Source organism: Chenopodium album, chromosome 5, assembly GCF_948465745.1.
Source record: "Chenopodium album chromosome 5, dcCheAlbu1.1, whole genome shotgun sequence".
Lineage (NCBI taxonomy): Eukaryota > Viridiplantae > Streptophyta > Magnoliopsida > Caryophyllales > Amaranthaceae > Chenopodium > Chenopodium album.
Window position 1 is genome coordinate 9,217,984 of NC_137838.1, and position 18,615 is coordinate 9,236,598.

The 18,615-nt window shown below is 33.6% G+C and overlaps 1 non-coding gene and 1 pseudogene across 1 annotated transcript; both read right to left on the reverse strand.

Annotated features, from left to right (window-relative positions):
• Positions 1 to 81: 81 nt before the first annotated feature.
• Positions 82 to 1,967, reverse strand: LOC145631825 (serine/threonine-protein kinase BLUS1 pseudogene; annotated as a pseudogene).
• Positions 1,968 to 18,246: 16,279 nt separating this feature from the next.
• Positions 18,247 to 18,353, reverse strand: LOC145633356 (small nucleolar RNA R71). The gene has a single exon (XR_014112687.1). It is a non-coding gene; the product is annotated as a small nucleolar RNA R71 (small nucleolar RNA).
• Between the last annotated feature and the right edge of the window lie 262 nt (positions 18,354 to 18,615).

Consider the following 18,615-nt stretch of genomic DNA (forward strand, 5'->3'; position numbering starts at 1 on the left):
TGTAATACACCCTGCATTTGAATTCAAACAGTAAACAATACTAAATTTTATTTATATGACTATTCTTCAAACTGATTAGTCATACACGAGGGAGGAATTTTAATAAAAGAAAATCTATGAACAAAATTTGGATTGAATGATTACAAGAATATGATGAGAAATTAAATGCTTAAATGTCATTCTAATTAAAACATGTGCTAGCTTTTCTTTAATGCTAAGCTTGAAGAGTTGAATTTACTAATTATAATTCCTGCATGTTACAGCCGAACTCAAATCATTTTGGGACTAAGGCGTTGTTGCTCCAGAGATGATGACCTTGAGAAATTCCATCTCCGCTAGCAACTCTTTGTTTTTCCTTCGCTCTTGCTCCAACTCCCTCATCAACCTATCCACCACTTCCATTAGTTGTTCTTCCTTGGTTGTCTCCACTCCTCCACTTCCATCACCACCTAAGAAAGTGATTAACTCCTTGACATTTTTCCTTTGCTCATCTAAACTCCCCCTTAACGCCACCAAACCCGACATCATACTTTCCCTATCCACCCTTTCCTCCTCGTCCTCCTCCTCACTTGGATGACTCGCTCCCTCAACTTGACCAAGTGGAGTAGCCTCTTGTTCCTCGGTAGGAGTACTAATACTAAGAGCAGGAGAGGCCGAGCTTGAGCTGAACACATCCAAGTCAAGGCGCTTGCAAGGTATAACCAAGTCAGCACGAAAACGTACCCTTTTAGAGAGGGCTGAATTAAACATCATCTCCTCCTTGTCCTTGCTGCAGGAAGCCTTATTAGTATCATTGTTGTTACTAAGACGAGCCGCGCCAGGATAAACTGGATCCATCTGAAAGCCTTCGAAATTAAAATTCCAACCACTAACCCTCCTCTGCCTCTCAAAAAGCCCTGTTTCATCCCCCTCATTAGGAGTATTAGGCGTCGTAGGAGTAGTAGTACTCGTACTACTACTCCCTAACGACAGAGAATTCATCACCCTAACCATCTTGTTACTCGCCTTAAACCTTTCCTCAACAGTAGGCAATCCAACCAATAAATTCTTCACCAAAAAATCACAAGTCTTGTGAGAATTCTTAAAGAACACATGCTTTAACAGCTTATCCGCCGTAGGTCGCTTGGTAGGATCTTGGTGAAGACACAACCCCACCATATCCTTAAACGCCTTCGAAAATTTCTTATTGTGATTAGACGAATGGCTGTCATAATCAGAGAAGCGAAACCTCTTGGTAATCTTAAACAACAATGACTTCGAAGGAGGCAGATGTGACAACGGAGGCCTACCATGAGCTAACTCGAGAGCAGTTATACCAAAGGACCAAATATCGGCCTTGACACCATAACCGTTATGTGAGTGTATAACTTCAGGAGCCATCCAATACGGAGTCCCGGCGATTTCCTTCAACCTAGAGTCGAAGTTGATGTCATATACCGGCGCAGAAACACCAAAATCAGCTAATTTAACAACACCATCATACCCTACTAGTATATTACCAGCCTTAACATCTCGATGAACATGACCTTGATCATGAAGGTAACACAAGGCCTTAAGAGTTTCTTTTAACACAATTGCAATACAAGTCTCAGGTAAACCTGATGCGAAGTTAGATGAAATAATTGATTGTAACGAGCCAGCGGACATAAAGGGCATGACTACCCAAAGACGGCGGCCAACGGAGAAGGAGCAATGGGCACGGAGGATGTTAGGGTGGGATAAAAGGGACATAGTTTTGGTTTCGAGTCGGATCGTGTCGAGATCTGAACGAGATTGATCAAGATCAATGGATTTGATAGCTACTATGGATGAATTTGTAATGCACTTTGCTTTATAAACCATAGCGCTAACTCCGCTTCCTATTTCTCCTACGATTTCGTAACACTTGGGATCAAGAGGGTATTCTCCATTAATCGCCATTATTATTCCTTCTTAATCTTTTTTTTTTTAGATTTTTATTTTGTGACTCAATCGATCGTTCTCACTCTCACTTTGAGTAATAATTATACAAAAGTTTAACGGATGAAAAAGGAGGGTTTTGAAGCGGAGTACTTGTGAAGAGGAACAACAACCAAACTAACAAATTAAAGGATGGATGAATGAGTTGATGCATGTGAATTCTCAAACCTTTCCTACTTTATTATTATGTCCAACGTATCAAGAGGTTAGTGTATACGCAAAACCTAAGCTAAACAATCTTACTACTTCGTGAAAGATATACCTCATATAATCATATATATGCGCTAATGATATATTCACGGAATAATATAATCTTAACATAAATAATTCTAAATTGCGTAATAATATCAATACGGAAAATATTTCACATATATATTTTTCCGTTATTAAAGATATCTCAGATTGACAGATTATATCTCTAACTCAACATTATAATTATAATTATTAATCTATATATGTGTTTATTCTTATTTTAAATCACCAATGGTCTACTCCTATTATTTTGTATCTTGCCGTACTTTCTTTATCTTATTAAGGAAAAATATCTACTGCTAAATATCTATGGTATGGGCATATGGCTCAGTCGCTAACAATCGAGAAACAAAAGATAATTATCTACCTAGACTTAGAGAGATGAGGATATTTCTTCATCTTATAAAACAAGCCCGATATCAATGGTCTCGTGGTTCACTCGCTAAGTCGCTAACAATTAAGTAGTTAAGGATAATTATCTAATGTTAAAAATCAAATAAGGATGATTTTAAATAAACAAATAAGGACAAATATAGTTAAAACAACATAGGAGTCCGGCCAGGCAACCAAGCCGGCCATATATGTCATGGAAGTTTTTTCTATCTTATAAGTGTAGGTTTTGTTTATAGAGCAATCCAGCCTTTTAGTCCTTTACCCTAACTTTACAATACCGCTTGTCTTTTATCTAATTGATATTATTTGTTGTTCTAACTAATTAGGTATATGTATAGAACTATAGAATGTAGTTTTGCTGGAAGTTCAATATATTCATGAGCATACGTGTTGAGCCCATGAGAAAACTCACATGTGAGTGGTGTGTTGTCCCACATTGATTGACTTTATAAGTGGAAGTTTGTATTGGAATGTGTATCACACATTAAAGAAATAAGGAAGTTGTATCCACTTCCACTTTATAAGGTGAAACCTCCTTAGGCCCTGTTCTTTTGAGCTTCTGGGCAGAGCATATTTCAGCAGAGCAGAGCAGATTTTATTATTATTATTATTATTATTATTATTATTATTATTATTATTATTATTATTACTATTATTATTATTATTATTATTATTATTATTACTACTACTACTATTATTATTATTAAATATTTATTATTATTATTATTATTATTATTATTATTAGTATTTATTTATTTATTTATTATTATTATTATTGTTATTAAATATTAATTATTATTATTATTACTACTACTAATATTATCGCATCATATCATATAACTAATATATAAATCTAAACTTTTATCCAGGTCACGAGACAGCGACACTTGGCGTTCCAATTTTTCGCCAAGTGTCGCGCCACCTTGGATAGATTTAAATAAACTTCCTAAAATAAAAAATATATATGGTTTAGAATTTTATTTGGATAGAATTTTAGCATAAAATTGTTTGTTTAGAGTTTTATTTTTGATAAAAATACCAATATTTTAAATGTACAAATTGAATTATAATTTTATTCAAAAATATTATTAAATTATAATTCTCAAAGATTATCATATAAATTTATTTTTCATATCATAATATTTTTTGGTGCGAAGGAAGTAATTTAAAGCGTAAAACATACATTTATAATATATATTAACCGGTTAAAATAATATACTTCACAATCTAATAGAATTTTATTACTATGTAGATCTGTCAATTAGAGTCAGGTCATGAGTCATCTCGGATTGGGTCACTTCAAGTTACGAGTCAAGAAATGTTCAACCTTTACCTAAAGTTTTTTATTTATAATAATTTTTTATTTATATTACTATATATATAAATTTTTAAACAAAATTATTTAATATATATAAAGTCAAAATTCAAATACGAAATGGCGACACTTGGCATTCTGACTTTTCGCCAAGTGTTGCGCCACCTTGGATAAATTTTAATAGGCTTCATATGATTTAAAAAAAAAAAAAAAAAAAAAAAAAAAAAAAAAAAAAAAAACCGTCAAGTGTCGCGCCACCTTGGATAAATTTCATAAGATAAAAAAAATTAGGTAAGAATTCTATAGGATAGAATTTTAGAATAAGATTATTAGTTTAGAGTTATATTTTTGATAAAATAACAAATACTAAATTTATAATTAGGCCACAAGACAACATCATTTAGCGTTTTAATTTTTCGCCAAGTATCTACGTTGGATAAATATAGATTGACTTTGTAGCAAAAAGAGTTAATTTAGAATTCTATTTTCAATCAAATTGAATTATAATACGTAGTATAATTTTATTTTAAAAGTCCATAAACTACCCGGGCATCGCCGGGGCACAAAACTAGTAACTAATATATAAAGCTAAACTTTTAGCCAGGTGACGAGATAACGACACTTGGCGTTCCAACTTTTTGCCAAGTGTCGTGCCACGTAGGATAGAGTTATATAAAATTCAATTTATAAGATAAAAAATTTAGTTTAGAATTTTATTTTCAATCAACTTTGGATATAATTTTAGGATAAAATTGTTAATTTAGAGTTTTATTTTTGATAAAGTACCAATATTTCATATGTACAAATTGAACTATAATTTTATTCAAAAAATAATTAGATTATAACTCTCATAAATTATCATATAAATTTTTTTTGTATCATAATATTTTTTTAGAGCGAAGGAACTAGTTCAAAATGTACCACATCCATGGGTTATAATATATTCTAATCAATTAAACTAATATACTTCACAATCTAATATAATTTTATTATTGTGTGTAGACCTTTTAATCAGGTCGGGTCACGAGTCATTTCAGACAGGGTCAAGAAATGTTTTCACCAATATTATTATTGTTAGTCATTACATGTCTACAAGTTTAAATCGTTACAAAAATACGTCAATTGCTAACTAATTTTGTATCAATGATATATTTTAAAATTTGACATATAGATTAAAATATATCTTGAAATTTAATAAACAACCCGGGCATCGCACGGGCACAAAACTAGTTATTATTATAATCATTAAATTTTTAAAGTTAAATATTAATTATTATTATTATTATTATTATATTAATTATAATAATTATTAATATTAAATATTATTTTATTATTATTATTATTAAAAATTAATAATTAGTATTATCTTTAAATATTAGTTATTATCTTAATATTAATTGTTATTATAATTAATATTATTAGTTATAAGTATTATTATTAATATTAGTATACTTACTATTATTATTATTATTATTATTAATATTATTATTATTAATAATTTATTATTATTATTATTAAATATTAATAATTAATTATTATTATAATTTTTATTAAATATCAATAATTAATTATTGTTATTATTATTATTATTAAGTATTATTATTAATAAATATTATTTATTTATTATTATTAAATATTAATTATTTATTATTATTAAATATTAATTATTTATTATTATTCTTATTAAATATTAATTATTATTATTAAATATTAATTATTATAATAATAATTCAATATTAAGTATTAATTTTAAGTAGAGTAGAGCAGAGCAGAGCAGATTGAAGCAAAGCAGAGCAGAGCAGATTTCAGCAAAGCAGAGCAGAGCAAAGCAGATTTCAGCAAAGCAGAGCAAAGCAGCTCTAAATAACGGGGCCTTAGTCGTATAAAGTGGACTGTTGTAACGGATGTGGCCCAACCTGTTTATCAATACGTATTCAAATATGTGATGTTACTAAACTAGATTCTGGTTTGAACTTTGAACTTTTAAATACTACCCTTTACCCTAACTTATAACTTTGAACCCTAAATTATGTGATGCCATGCACACATGAAAATATTAAGGATCGGAAAATGTAAAAAACCAATGCATAGTAAACCGCTGCTTGGACTTGGTAATTAAAAACATATCATGTAGACCTAATTATTGGATAGGGTAGTCCAGTAATAACAAGTTTAGGGCCAAGCTTTATAGATAGGTCCCTTAATAGACGGGGGGTGTATTTCTGTAACAGACAAGCCCTTTTGGATAGGGTTAATATATGGCCAAAGTATTTGTTTGAAATAACATGCATATTTTCGTACTCATAAGTAATTAATTATGGCTTTGTCTAATAGTTATTTTAATTGATAGTTTTTTTAGCCTGTCCATTATTGACTTGCAACCTGCATTGGCTTGACCCTCTATTAACCCTATTAAACATGACCCTTTTGTGATTTGACTTGCACCGTCCTAACCCAACCCGTAGTTGTACAATAACCAAGTCTAATAACCAAGTCTAATATCATGTAGTTGTACAATAAAATAAAAAAATGAGAGGAGTTTGAGGGCTTGTTCTATTCAGATTATTTTCAGTTCAATTCAGTTCAGTTTAGTTTCAATAAGTTCAGTTCAGTTCTTAATTTCCTTCTCTCATAAAATATTTCGTTCAATTCAGCTCCAATAAGTTCATTTCAATTTAGTTCATTTCAGCTTAGCTTAGCTCAGCTAATACAAAGTAAATGAGAAAGACATGAAGCCATGCAAAATATCCAAGGGTTGATTCCCATAGCCGACCTACAGAGTTTAGAATCATTGAAATCATTCACCCTATTCCACTATATATTCTGACTTCTGACTCATCCTTTTCAGTTTTTACCACATTTCCTACTCACTAATTAACCTCTTTTTTATGTCTCTTAATCAAACCTCCATTTTTAGCATATATACTTGTATAGGCTATCATAACAACTCAACCTACTTGTAAAAGCAAAACACATAAAATTAAGAGATAGAGAAGTCAGTTAAAAGTATTGAGAGTAAAACAAACGGCATCGTGTTACACTGCAGGTAATTCTGCAATATCGGCTGATGAGCCCTTACAAAATGGAGGCCCATTTTTAGAAATGGGCTATTGGTAAATGGGCTCACTGAATTGGCCAACAGTTATTCAACAAAATCTCATGTATGTTTGGTAAGTATCTTTTCTCTATCCATATTCTATCATCTCTTTTTCTCTATTTTTATTTTGTTTTAGGTAATTTCATTGTCTCATTTATTCACTATGGAGTGACTACACTACTCAATCCCAACTTCTTTTTACTTTTTCTGTTTGGTCTTACAATTCTTCCTTCCATCCTAAATGTGACGGTTGTTGACTACTTCTCATGCAACCTTTCTATTTCTCTATAATTACTACCTTTGTTTCATATTATTTCCGATTTGATATGAAGTAGAGAGAAAAAATATCTAATCGTTGCAAATGATATGAAATGGAGGTAGTACTTGTTTTTACTTTCATGTAAATTAGTGTGTAATAAGAGGTTTGATGAGTTCGTTTTATTGTACGAGTACTACGACTCTAGAATATCAACAGTATCATTTATTTAAAAAGATGCTCATAGTAAACTTACTCCTTCTGTTTTTATTTAAGTGTTTCAGTTTGACTTTAACACTATTTACATGCACCGGTTTGATCAATGTTTGTACTTTATATGTTAGATAAATTACAATCAATGAATACTTGTTACAATTGTCTCAAATTATTATTTTCAGATATCAACTATTTATAATTTATACATACGGATAATTAAATATATCATTAGATAAAGTTGTGCGATGACAAGTGTGTTGGTCAATTAGGGCAATTAAAAAATTAGAGGGATAAATTAAGTTCCATATACGAATCAAAATCAACAGTATAATTTTCTGATCATCTCAACAACACTTGTGAATCAATATACATAGTTTTCCAAGCATCTAAATAAAATAATAATGTCCAATGAACTATAGAGAGTAAGTAGTTAATTATTTTTTGCAGTCAAAGTAGTGGTCAACCAAATGAATGGAAAAAAGAAGGGAGTTGCAATAATATTGAATTGATTGAGGTTATTTTTTGAAATGATGAAAATTAGACAGATAAAAAAAAAATTGAAAAGGGATAGAAGGGGGAGGAAGAACATCCAGTGGATTTGAATGAATTCCTTGATTTGGAAAGAGTTAAAAAGGAGAAAATTCAAGTAACAAAAACCAATGTGTCACTTTTAGTAAGCTTAGCTTAGTTTACTCGTTCACTTTATATACAAGTACATTACACTATCTTAGTTTCTTCACTTGATATATAACACCCACATCTCTTACTATACATATAATTTAGCTATCAAACTTCACCAAAGTACAAAAATATAATGGAAAGAAGAAACAACATTAATAGTAGCGGCTTATATGCATCGTATGCAAGCGAAGATGAAGATGAAGATGATCAAGGGGAAGAGAGGAGGAGGATGATGACGATGATGATGGCGGCGACATGGCCACCAAGGTCATACAGATGCAGTTTTTGCAAGAGGGAGTTTAGATCTGCACAAGCTCTAGGAGGACATATGAATGTCCATAGAAGGGATAGAGCTAAGTTAAGGCAACTATCCCTTCTTAATACTAATAACCCTAATAATAATAGTAATAATTCTACTTTTAGTATTAATCTAAATCTTCCTCCTCATCCTTGTACTACTTGTACCCCTAACATCCCCCCTATCCAACCTCCCTTGCATTTAGACACTTGTTCGTCGTCTTCATCATCATTATCGCCTCCTTCGATGATAACCACCGTTCCCCCACCACCATCACCACCACCACCACCACCACCACCAAATAAGTCCATTCATAATGATGTTATTACTAAAAGGCAGTTTCAGTATTTTAAGAAGCAAAACAATTTGGTGAGACCTCCTATTCCTACTAGTACTACTACTAATAATAATATCAACTTAAGGTTGGATTTAGAGATGAATATTCATCATCATGCTGCCGATGCTCCTGTCTTCAACAAGGATTTGGATTTAGAACTTCGTCTTGGTTACAACTACTAGCTTAATTAGCTATATGTTTATCATTTATTTTTAAGTTCGTCGTCTATTTTAATTAATTAGGGCACTGCACTGAACTGAACTTATATATGGCCTTGGTTAATCGTTCCTTTTCTTATTTGCCTTTATTTTTATTATTAATATTGCACTATATTTTCTTTGCTCTTTTTTAATTTGATTTTCTAATGTATGTCATGTATGAACTATGAACATATGGAGCTAGCTAAGCTACAATGTTTTCCCCCAAAAATTATAGTATTCAAGTAATCAACCTCGCTCGATCAGCTCCTCATCTCAAAATGAATATCTCATCTTTCTTAATTCTATTAAAAATTACAAGTGATGTAGCATATTTATGAGAAAATCTTTTTAAGTAATGATGAACTAATTATACTTGATGTTAATATTGTTTACGTTACAATACTATTGGTTCTTTTTCTACCTACGCAGCATTTAATATTATTGTACGGTTTTTCAATGCATAACTTTGACTATAAATACCTTTAGTTGCATTAAAAAAAAAAAAAAAGGTTATGTTTTAGTTAGTACTATAAAACATTTAGATTTTGAACAATATATCAAAATCAATCTACTTAATTAGTTCCTATATGACAATATTTTTCGCCACTCTCTCACAAAATTGAACAAATAAAGAAGAATGAATGTGAAAATAGTGTAAAACTCTACATAGTCCAAGTATTATGTAATAGAGAGTGTATACTTGAGTAATATATTGAATTGTAAACACTACATACACAAAAAATATATAGTGTTATATGTAGATTCCCATTTGACATACAGATTAGAGAATTCCTTATGTATATTGCACGTTATTATTCGCTATAACTAATATATGTATAATCGTATAGGGACAGAGGGAGTATAAGTGTGTTGTATAGATGTTCGTTTTAGGAACTCGTATATGTATGGATGAATAAATTAAAAAAGTTGAGGTTCTCAAAATTCTGATGGATTGCACGTTCCCAACAAGCTGTAAATGAGTGTGAAATGTAATGATGGAGTTTCCTTATAAAGAATAATGGCAAGTAATTTGTAAAGTGAAGCACTAGAGAATTCAGACAAGCCTTTTCTTATTCATATGTAGCAACTAACGTTGGGGAGGTACTTAATCAAGACATTATTCACATAATTACAAAAATATACTAGTCGGAATATTTTAATTACTTTGTCCTTCTCATTTGTAAAGTTTATGCTATTTGCCTAGCTACCTAAGCTACTACGTAGTACGTACTGTGTCATGCAACTATATGTTAATGCACGTAAATTTGTTTGGACTTGGCCCAACTATTTCGTCTCTTTTACTAGTATAGAACTTCTTGGGTCGTTGTTGCTGCATTTTTTGTTTTATTTTTTTTTGTAACAATCACATATTATATATGGTCTCACTGAAATGTCTCATGTACGATGCATGTGATTCAATTCTATAAACGCACTTGTCAACTCATGTTTTTAATCATTAATATGTATCTGTAAATATTACTCTATTAAGTAAAAACTTATAGAAAAAAAAAAAAGTTTAAAGTAAATGACACAATATCATTATTTTACATGATTTTTTTTCTTTTTAAAATATCAATAGGCCAGGTATAAAGAAAATACAACGTGTGAAACAAAGGAATAATGAATTAAAGGTTTGAGGAAAGTGGGTAATGAAGAACTTAATAGAATCAAGTAGTGAATGAAGCCTATCTAGTGGGTGAGAGGGATAAAATTGTTGTAAGAACATTGATGGTATTTAAAACATTAGGTGATTATTAATCATTAAGTTTACGACTATTTAATCAACTAACGCCCCACCTTCGTTCTATTTTGCATTACATTTTATGAGAAATAAAACATTTCTTTCGAGGTATTATTGAATTAGTATTTCCTGTCAAATAATAAATAAATAAATAAATGAGTATTTCTCCAACAAAAAAAATAAATAAATAAAATAAAAAATTCAAAGGGTATATGCAATGAGAAAGAAAAGCAAGTGTGAAAAGGAAGCTTAAAGTAATATTCTCTAGAGATGTTGGAAGCTACTAGCTAGCTAGGCTAACCCTAATTTATATGAAGTACAAATTTGAGTAAGGACCTCTCCTCTTCAACTTAATTTAAGTTCAGTTTAATTCCTAATTTTCTTCTCTCATAAACATTTTAGTTCAATTCAGTTCAGCAAATCAAAACAGGCCCTAAGTAACCAAAAACAACATTAGGGCATCAAACGGATAGTTAATGCTTTGAAGGTATCAATCTCATGGACACATTCATATTAGCTCAATTGCGATTGAGTTACAAATACATATTGTGATATAATATTATGATAATATATATCAGTATTGTAATACTAGGAGTCTAGTATATATTAAGAAGGATGAAATATAAAGATGTTATTGTGATGTTATATTGTGATAATATTTAGGAGCATATCTTGTGAAAAAATAAATTAAATGTGAGCTATATATTGTAACGTATTTAGGAAGTTAAAATATTTAGAAATATTAGGGTTGATGTGCCTGAATATTATGTGATAAAATATAATGAATAATTCTCTCTGTATTTCTCATTTAACATAAACGGCCACATACAAGTATATATAGAATAGGAAACTTGGAGGGCAAGACCAAATAACCTAAAAGATATGCACAATATATATTCTAAGATATATATCCCAAATATTCACAATATTATCTTTCCTAATACCCCCCCCCCAAGTTGGAGAGTACGAATCCCGGACGCCCAACTTGCGCAATAAAAACTGGAATTTAGCTTTTCCCAAAGCTTTTGTAAAAATGTCGGCCAACTGAACCGTCGTAGGAACATACGAGGGTATTATCGTCCCATCTGTAATCGCATCACGAACAAAGTGACAATCTGACTCAATATGCTTTGTTCGTTCATGAAACACTGGATTATGCGCAATATATAACGCAGACTGACTATCACAATAAAGATGCATCCCATTCTCATGTCGAATACCTAAATCACCAAGTAATCGCTTCAACCACTTTAATTCACAAGTCGTTGCATTCATACAACGATATTCGGCTTCCGATGAAGAAAGGGCCACAGTAGGCTGCTTCTTGGTTTTCCATGACACTGGAGACAAACCAAGAAGCACAAACCAATCACTCAAGGACCGTCTAGAAAGAGGAAAACCTGCCCAATCTGAATCACACCAACCTTCTAACTGTAAAGCACTATCAGATCTCAATAAAATGCCCTGTCCCGGACTCTTCTTCAAATATCTAACAACTCGCAGAGCTGCTTCCCAATGGTCAATCCTGGGTTTTTGCATAAACTGTGATAAAATGTGTACAGAATATGCTAAATCGGGTCTCGTAACAGACAAATAAATCAGACGACCTATGAGGCGACGATATTTCTCAATATCATGAAAATACTCTCCCTGAGATAAAGCTAACTTGTGATTTTGTTCCATAGGGAACTCTGCAGGTTTAGCATCAAGCAAACCAGCTTCAGTAATAATATCCAGTGCATACTTCCTCTGACAAATAAAAATTCCCTGTTTATTCCGGGCTACCTCTAGCCCCAGAAAATATTTCAACACTCCAAGATCTTTCATCTTGAAACAATCTCCTATATACGATTTAAAATTGAGCATAGCATTTTTATCATTGCCTGCAACAATTAAATCATCAACATATACTAACACATTAAGCTGCATTTTACCTTTTTTCAGAGTAAATAAAGAATAATCATAGTATGACTGTTTAAAGCCATAATTTTTCAAAGCTGTAGCAAGCTTTGCAAACCAGCATCGAGGAGCTTGTTTAAGCCCGTACAATGATTTCAGCATCCTGCAAACTTTGTCAGAATTGTCTTTCTTAAAACCAGGAGGGATTTTCATATATACCTTTTCTTCCAAATCACCATGAAGAAAAGCGTTATGAACGTCCATTTGATGAACTTCCCAATTTTTCACCGCCGCTACTGCAAGAAAAGTTCGAACAGTCACCATCTTCGCAACCGGAGCAAATGTCTCATTGTAGTCTAACCCTTCAACCTGATGATTACCGAAGATGACTAATCTTGCTTTTAATCTCTGCAAATTCCCATGCTCATCATATTTTTCTTTGTAAACCCATTTGCTTCCAAGTGCCTTTTTGCCCGGTGGAAGTTTCTCTAGCACCCAAGTGCCTTGCTCTTCTAGAGCCTGGATCTCATCCGCCATTGCTTTCCTCCAATCCTCGTGTTTCATGGCCTCCCTGAAACTTTTGGGTTCATTTCCACCTGTAATAGCAGCAATATATGTTCTATATATGCTTCACAGAAAACCGGTGAGAATCAATAAAATGTGTTATAGGGTAAACAGTACCTGAGGAAAGTAATGTCGCAGGTGAACGCTGAGATGATGTAGATGGACTTTTATTTCTTATTGTGTGTGTCACAAAGTCACGGTGCTTCACATTCGGAAATTTCTGTCTCATGCCTTTACCCAAGGCTTCGGTCTCACTTGAGATGTTACTTTGATCACCCTGCTGCACAACATTCTGCTCACTGCCGTTCTGCTGCCTAGCATGCTCTTCTGTGCTGCTGCACTCATCTGCCGCACTAGAGCACACGAAAGAGGGGATGGCAGGCTCCTCCGCAGCCTGGTCGCAGCCTTTGGGCTCCTGCCGCAGCCCAGCCGTGGTTCCCCCAGCTGTCCCCACAACACCATCAGCTCTCACACCTCCCTCGTGTTCCATATCATTGCCCTCACCATTCACATTCTCTGCCACATACCACTCATCATCACTTACACTCCCAACATCACAATTCCCAACATCTTAATTCTCAACATCACGAGTCAACGAGGCATTCATCAAATCTTTGTTCATACTAGAAGCAATGAACGGGAATTCACTCTCATTAAAAATCACATCCCTTGAAACAAAAATTTCCTGGGTCTCTAAGTCATAAACCTTCCACCCCTTTTCCCGAAAGGATATCCTATAAATACACACTTTCGGCTTCGACTCGCAAACTTATCACCCTTAGTTTTTAGATTGTGCGCATAACACAAACACCCAAACACCCGAATATACTCATATGAAGGTGGTTTGCCAAATAACACATCACAAGGGGTTTTATAATCAAGCAATCGAGAAGGAGTTCTATTAATTAAATGACATGCCGCTTGCACACACTCCCCCCAAAATTTTAAAGGTAAATTTGCTTGAAAACGTAAGGCTCTAGCAACATTCAAAATATGTTGATGTTTTCTCTCAACACGCCCATTTTGTTGAGGCGTGCCCACACATGAGGTCTCAAAATAAATCCCATTGTCAAAAAAATACTCTTTCAAGGAATTGAATTCCGTACCATTATCACTACGGACCACTTTAATTTCTTGAGAAAATTAACGTCGAACAATCGCAACAAAATTAAGAAACATATACTCAACTTCCGTTTTATTTCTTAACAAATAAGTCCACATACCCCTAGAGTAATCATCTACTATAGTCAAAAAATAATGAGCACCACAAGAATATGGAGTCTTGTAAGGCCCCCATAAATCTAAGTGAACAAGCTCAAAAATTCGGCTTGCTTTATTTTGACTCAAAGGGAAACTACTCCTATGTTGTTTTGCCCGAGGACACACATCACATGATTTAAATTTAGTACTACTACGACTCACAAATGGAAGCTGTTGAAGTAATTTACCCGAAGGATGCCCCAATCGTTTATGCCACAACTCTGTGGAATGATCCCCGTCTATCTTCATCGCCTTCACCATAGGAACACCCCGAAAATAATAAAGTCCATCTACTCGTTCACCTGCTCCAATCACGTTCCTCGTTGTGAGGTCCTGTATAACACAAAGTTTGTTAGTAAATTGCATAATACAATTAGATTCGTCACTCAATTGAGTCACCGAAATTAAATTGCAATTTAATTGGGGTACATAAAGAACATTGTCGATTTTTAAACCCCCTTGCAATATCACCGATCCAATTTTTGATGCATTAGCATTTTTTCCATCCGGCAATCCCACCGGACAATGGCTCACATTGGTCACATTGGTCAAAAGAGACAAATCACATGTCACATGATTCGAGACCCCTGTATCTATTATCCAACCCAAATCATTTTTATCATGAAACTTGGATTTAATGGATGTCAAGTAGTCAAACAATTGTTGAACTTGAATCGAAGTCACTCCCGCAAGACCACCCACATCAACGTGTGCGGCCTTCACCAAATTCTGATCACCATCCATCAATGGAATCACAAATAATAGTCACTCACAGGTGCTTTGAGAAAAAAAATTAAATGATGTTTGTGAACTCTCACAATCTCTCAAGGTTATGCGTAATAATGAATATTACGTATAATTGCAATCTCTAGTAAATTATTGTTGGATCAAACCTAAGCTCTTGATACCATGATAAAATATAATGAATAATTCTCTCTGGATTTCTCATTTAACATAAACGGCCACATACAAGTATATATAGAATAGGAAACTTGGAGGGCAAGACCAAATAACCTAAAAGATATGCACAATATATTCTAAGATATATATCCCAAATATTCACAATATTATCTTTCCTAATATTATGAATGGAAATATACAATTAATAATGAGAAATACATAGAAATAAAATATCTTCCCCAAAATTTAACAATTGCAGATAGTAATTAAGCTCATTATAATTCACAACACATGATTGTTAAGCATACAATTTGAGTCTGTTCACTTCAGCTTAATTTCAGTTCGGCTCCTAATTAATTTTCTTCTCTCATAAAACATTTATTTCATCTCAATCCACTTTAGTTCAGTTCAATTCTGCTCAGTTCAGTAAATGTGAACAAGCCTAGTCACAAAAATGATATCCTAATTTATATGTCTACGTAATTTAGCAACGAGTTGATTTAGATGTGTTACTGATGTGTCCGTTTTATATAGTATTTTACCCCCGTCCCTTGGTCATAATTAGTAGTGTTTTTGGCTCTTTAGAGCCACTTTTATTACTAATTGGTGTTTTCTAGTGTTTTCGTAGATTTGGTTGACTTTTGCAGGGATTTACACTTTTGGAGTATTTTCCCGAGATATTTTGGAGCAATCACGAGCATTGGAGAAGCACGACCAGATTCAATAGCCCAGGGCCGGTTAGAGCCATCGAACCGGTGATTAAGGGCTCGGTATAGGTGATACCGGGGCATTTGGACCGAATATTCAAGACCGAAAGAGGAAACCCAGATTGGCCCGAAGAATTGGAGCCCAATCGAAGTCCAAATAGTGGCCCAAATGAGCCGCCCGGCCAAAAAGGCTGGCTCCCGGAAGCGCGCCCGGCCGGGCGGGAGAAGCTTTGGCTGGCGCCCGGTGACGCGCCCGGCCGGGCGCGAGTTTTGTATAGGGAGCAAAAAGGCGCGCCCGATCGGGCGGTGCCTCGCCCGATCGGGCGCGTGTATTTATTAGTGCACGTTTAACGTCGTTTTAATTTGTTTTAGTTTAGGATTTTTGTACGCAGTATAAATACTCCTCCGTAATACGATTTTAGGAACCTCTTCTTCTCTCTTTACTCTTTCCTTACTCTCTTAATTATTCTCTTAGATTTCTTTTCTCTTAAACCTTTGTTCTTAATTCTACTCTTAATTCCAGATTTATTTTGGTAACGATTTCTCTTCCCTTAATCTTAGTTGTTTATTTTATTCCTTTCAACATGATTTATTTTATCATCTTGATTAGTTTAGTTTTAATTATGTGTGAGTAGTTTTATTTCTAGGGTTTATGGGGATCCATAAATAATATGAAGGGGTAAATTGTTGTTGTTAATTATCAATGCTAGATTAATTTCCTATTGATTGATTTAATGCTCTGTGACTAGATTTGCGCAGATCTTTTATGCATGAGTTTAACAACATTGATTCGAGATTCGACAGATGAGAATTGATGTTTAGGTCTAGTTTCAATAGGCAGGTTAATTTATAAATGGTTAAGTCGAGATTCGAGAGATGAGATTTAATACCGGTAGATTAGTTCTATGATTGTAATACGTAGCGAAAGCCCTTTACAATCTGGTTAATTGATGCATTGATGATTGACTATTATTGATTATTGGTATTGCATGATAATTTCTTATTGAATTGTTTTAACGTTTTACAATTGCGGCTTGTAAAAGTATAACAATATTAAATTGATGAATCGAGCAGATGTTAATTTGATATTAAAGGCTATTTTCAATAAGAACTTAGATCTAGTAAATTGCGAGAGCCTGTTAGATCTATGTTGATTAATAAATTGCGAGAGCCTGTTAATCGTGTTATTTATGCAATGTCAATGATTGATTACTATGTTTTACCCTGGAGTATTATTTATTGGTGAACCTATGCCCTAGATCCTTTTATTCATTGTTTTCTCCCTACTCTTAATCTTCATAGTTTAGTTTCCTTTAATTACAAAATATTGGTTACTTAGATAATTTAGATTATAATAATTAATTAGGAGTAAAAAAACTTGTTTCCCTGTGGAGATCGACCCTACTTCCCTATCTACTTTAGTTAGAGGACTTAGGTATTTACTTTTGATTAGGGGATACGACTTTACCCTGTCAAAATTTGGCGCCGTTGCCGGGGAGACGGTTTTATTTTTATTTCTGATTGTTTTTGTAGTCTAGATTATTTCCCTTTTGTCTCAGAGAGCGTTAGTTCTCTGAGACAAATCTCATATTTGCTTCTAGTTTTTGTTTATGCCCAGGTGTTCCAGATCAGGTTACATCCCATTCGATCCTGAGATCGAACGTTCCTTCCATAGACAGAAAAATTTCTACAAGCAAATCCTGGCGGATTCTGGTGATAATAACAATAATCACCGAGATCCTCCAACCGGTTCTAGCGATTCAGAGACATCATCAGACGCAGAATCAGAGATGACGGCTCCAAAGAAGGTTAGTGATTATTCATAACCAAAGCTTACGGATTTTCCACATCTCACCCCTACTCTGGCTCTTGATGGGGTTCAATTTGAAATCAAACCTCAATTTATAACGATGATAGAGAGGAAGCAATTCAGTGGAGCCAAGGGTGAAGACCCGAATCTTCACATTGCCGACTATTGTCAATATTGCAACACCATCAGGCAAGCCAGGGTCACTCAAGACCAAATCAGGGAGATTCTCTTTCCCTTCTCTTTAACTGGAAAAGCTAAATTGTGGTTTAATGGCTTAAATAGAACTACACTTGGTATAACTGACTAGGAAACTCTTGTTTTGAATTTCTATAACAAGTATTATCCTGCAGAGAGAACAACAGTACTACGGAGTGCGATCCAGAACTTTGCCCAAGAAGCCGATGAATCTTTATATGAGGCTTGGGAGAGGTTCAAGGACTTACAAAGAGAATGCCCTCACCATAATTTAGCGCAATGGCAGTTAATCCAAGCCTTTTATAACGGCATTGGAAATTCCTCTAGAATAATTTTAGACTCTGCAGCTAGTGGGAGATTCATGAATCTTAATGTTGATGATGCAGGTCAGGTTATTGAAGACATGGCGATACACAATTCCTAATATGGGAATCCCAGAGGATTTGCTAACAAGGGGAAGCATAGTGTCGACTCTGTATCCTTTTTGCAAGCTCAACTAACCACTATTTGCCAAAAATTAGATAATCTGAGCACT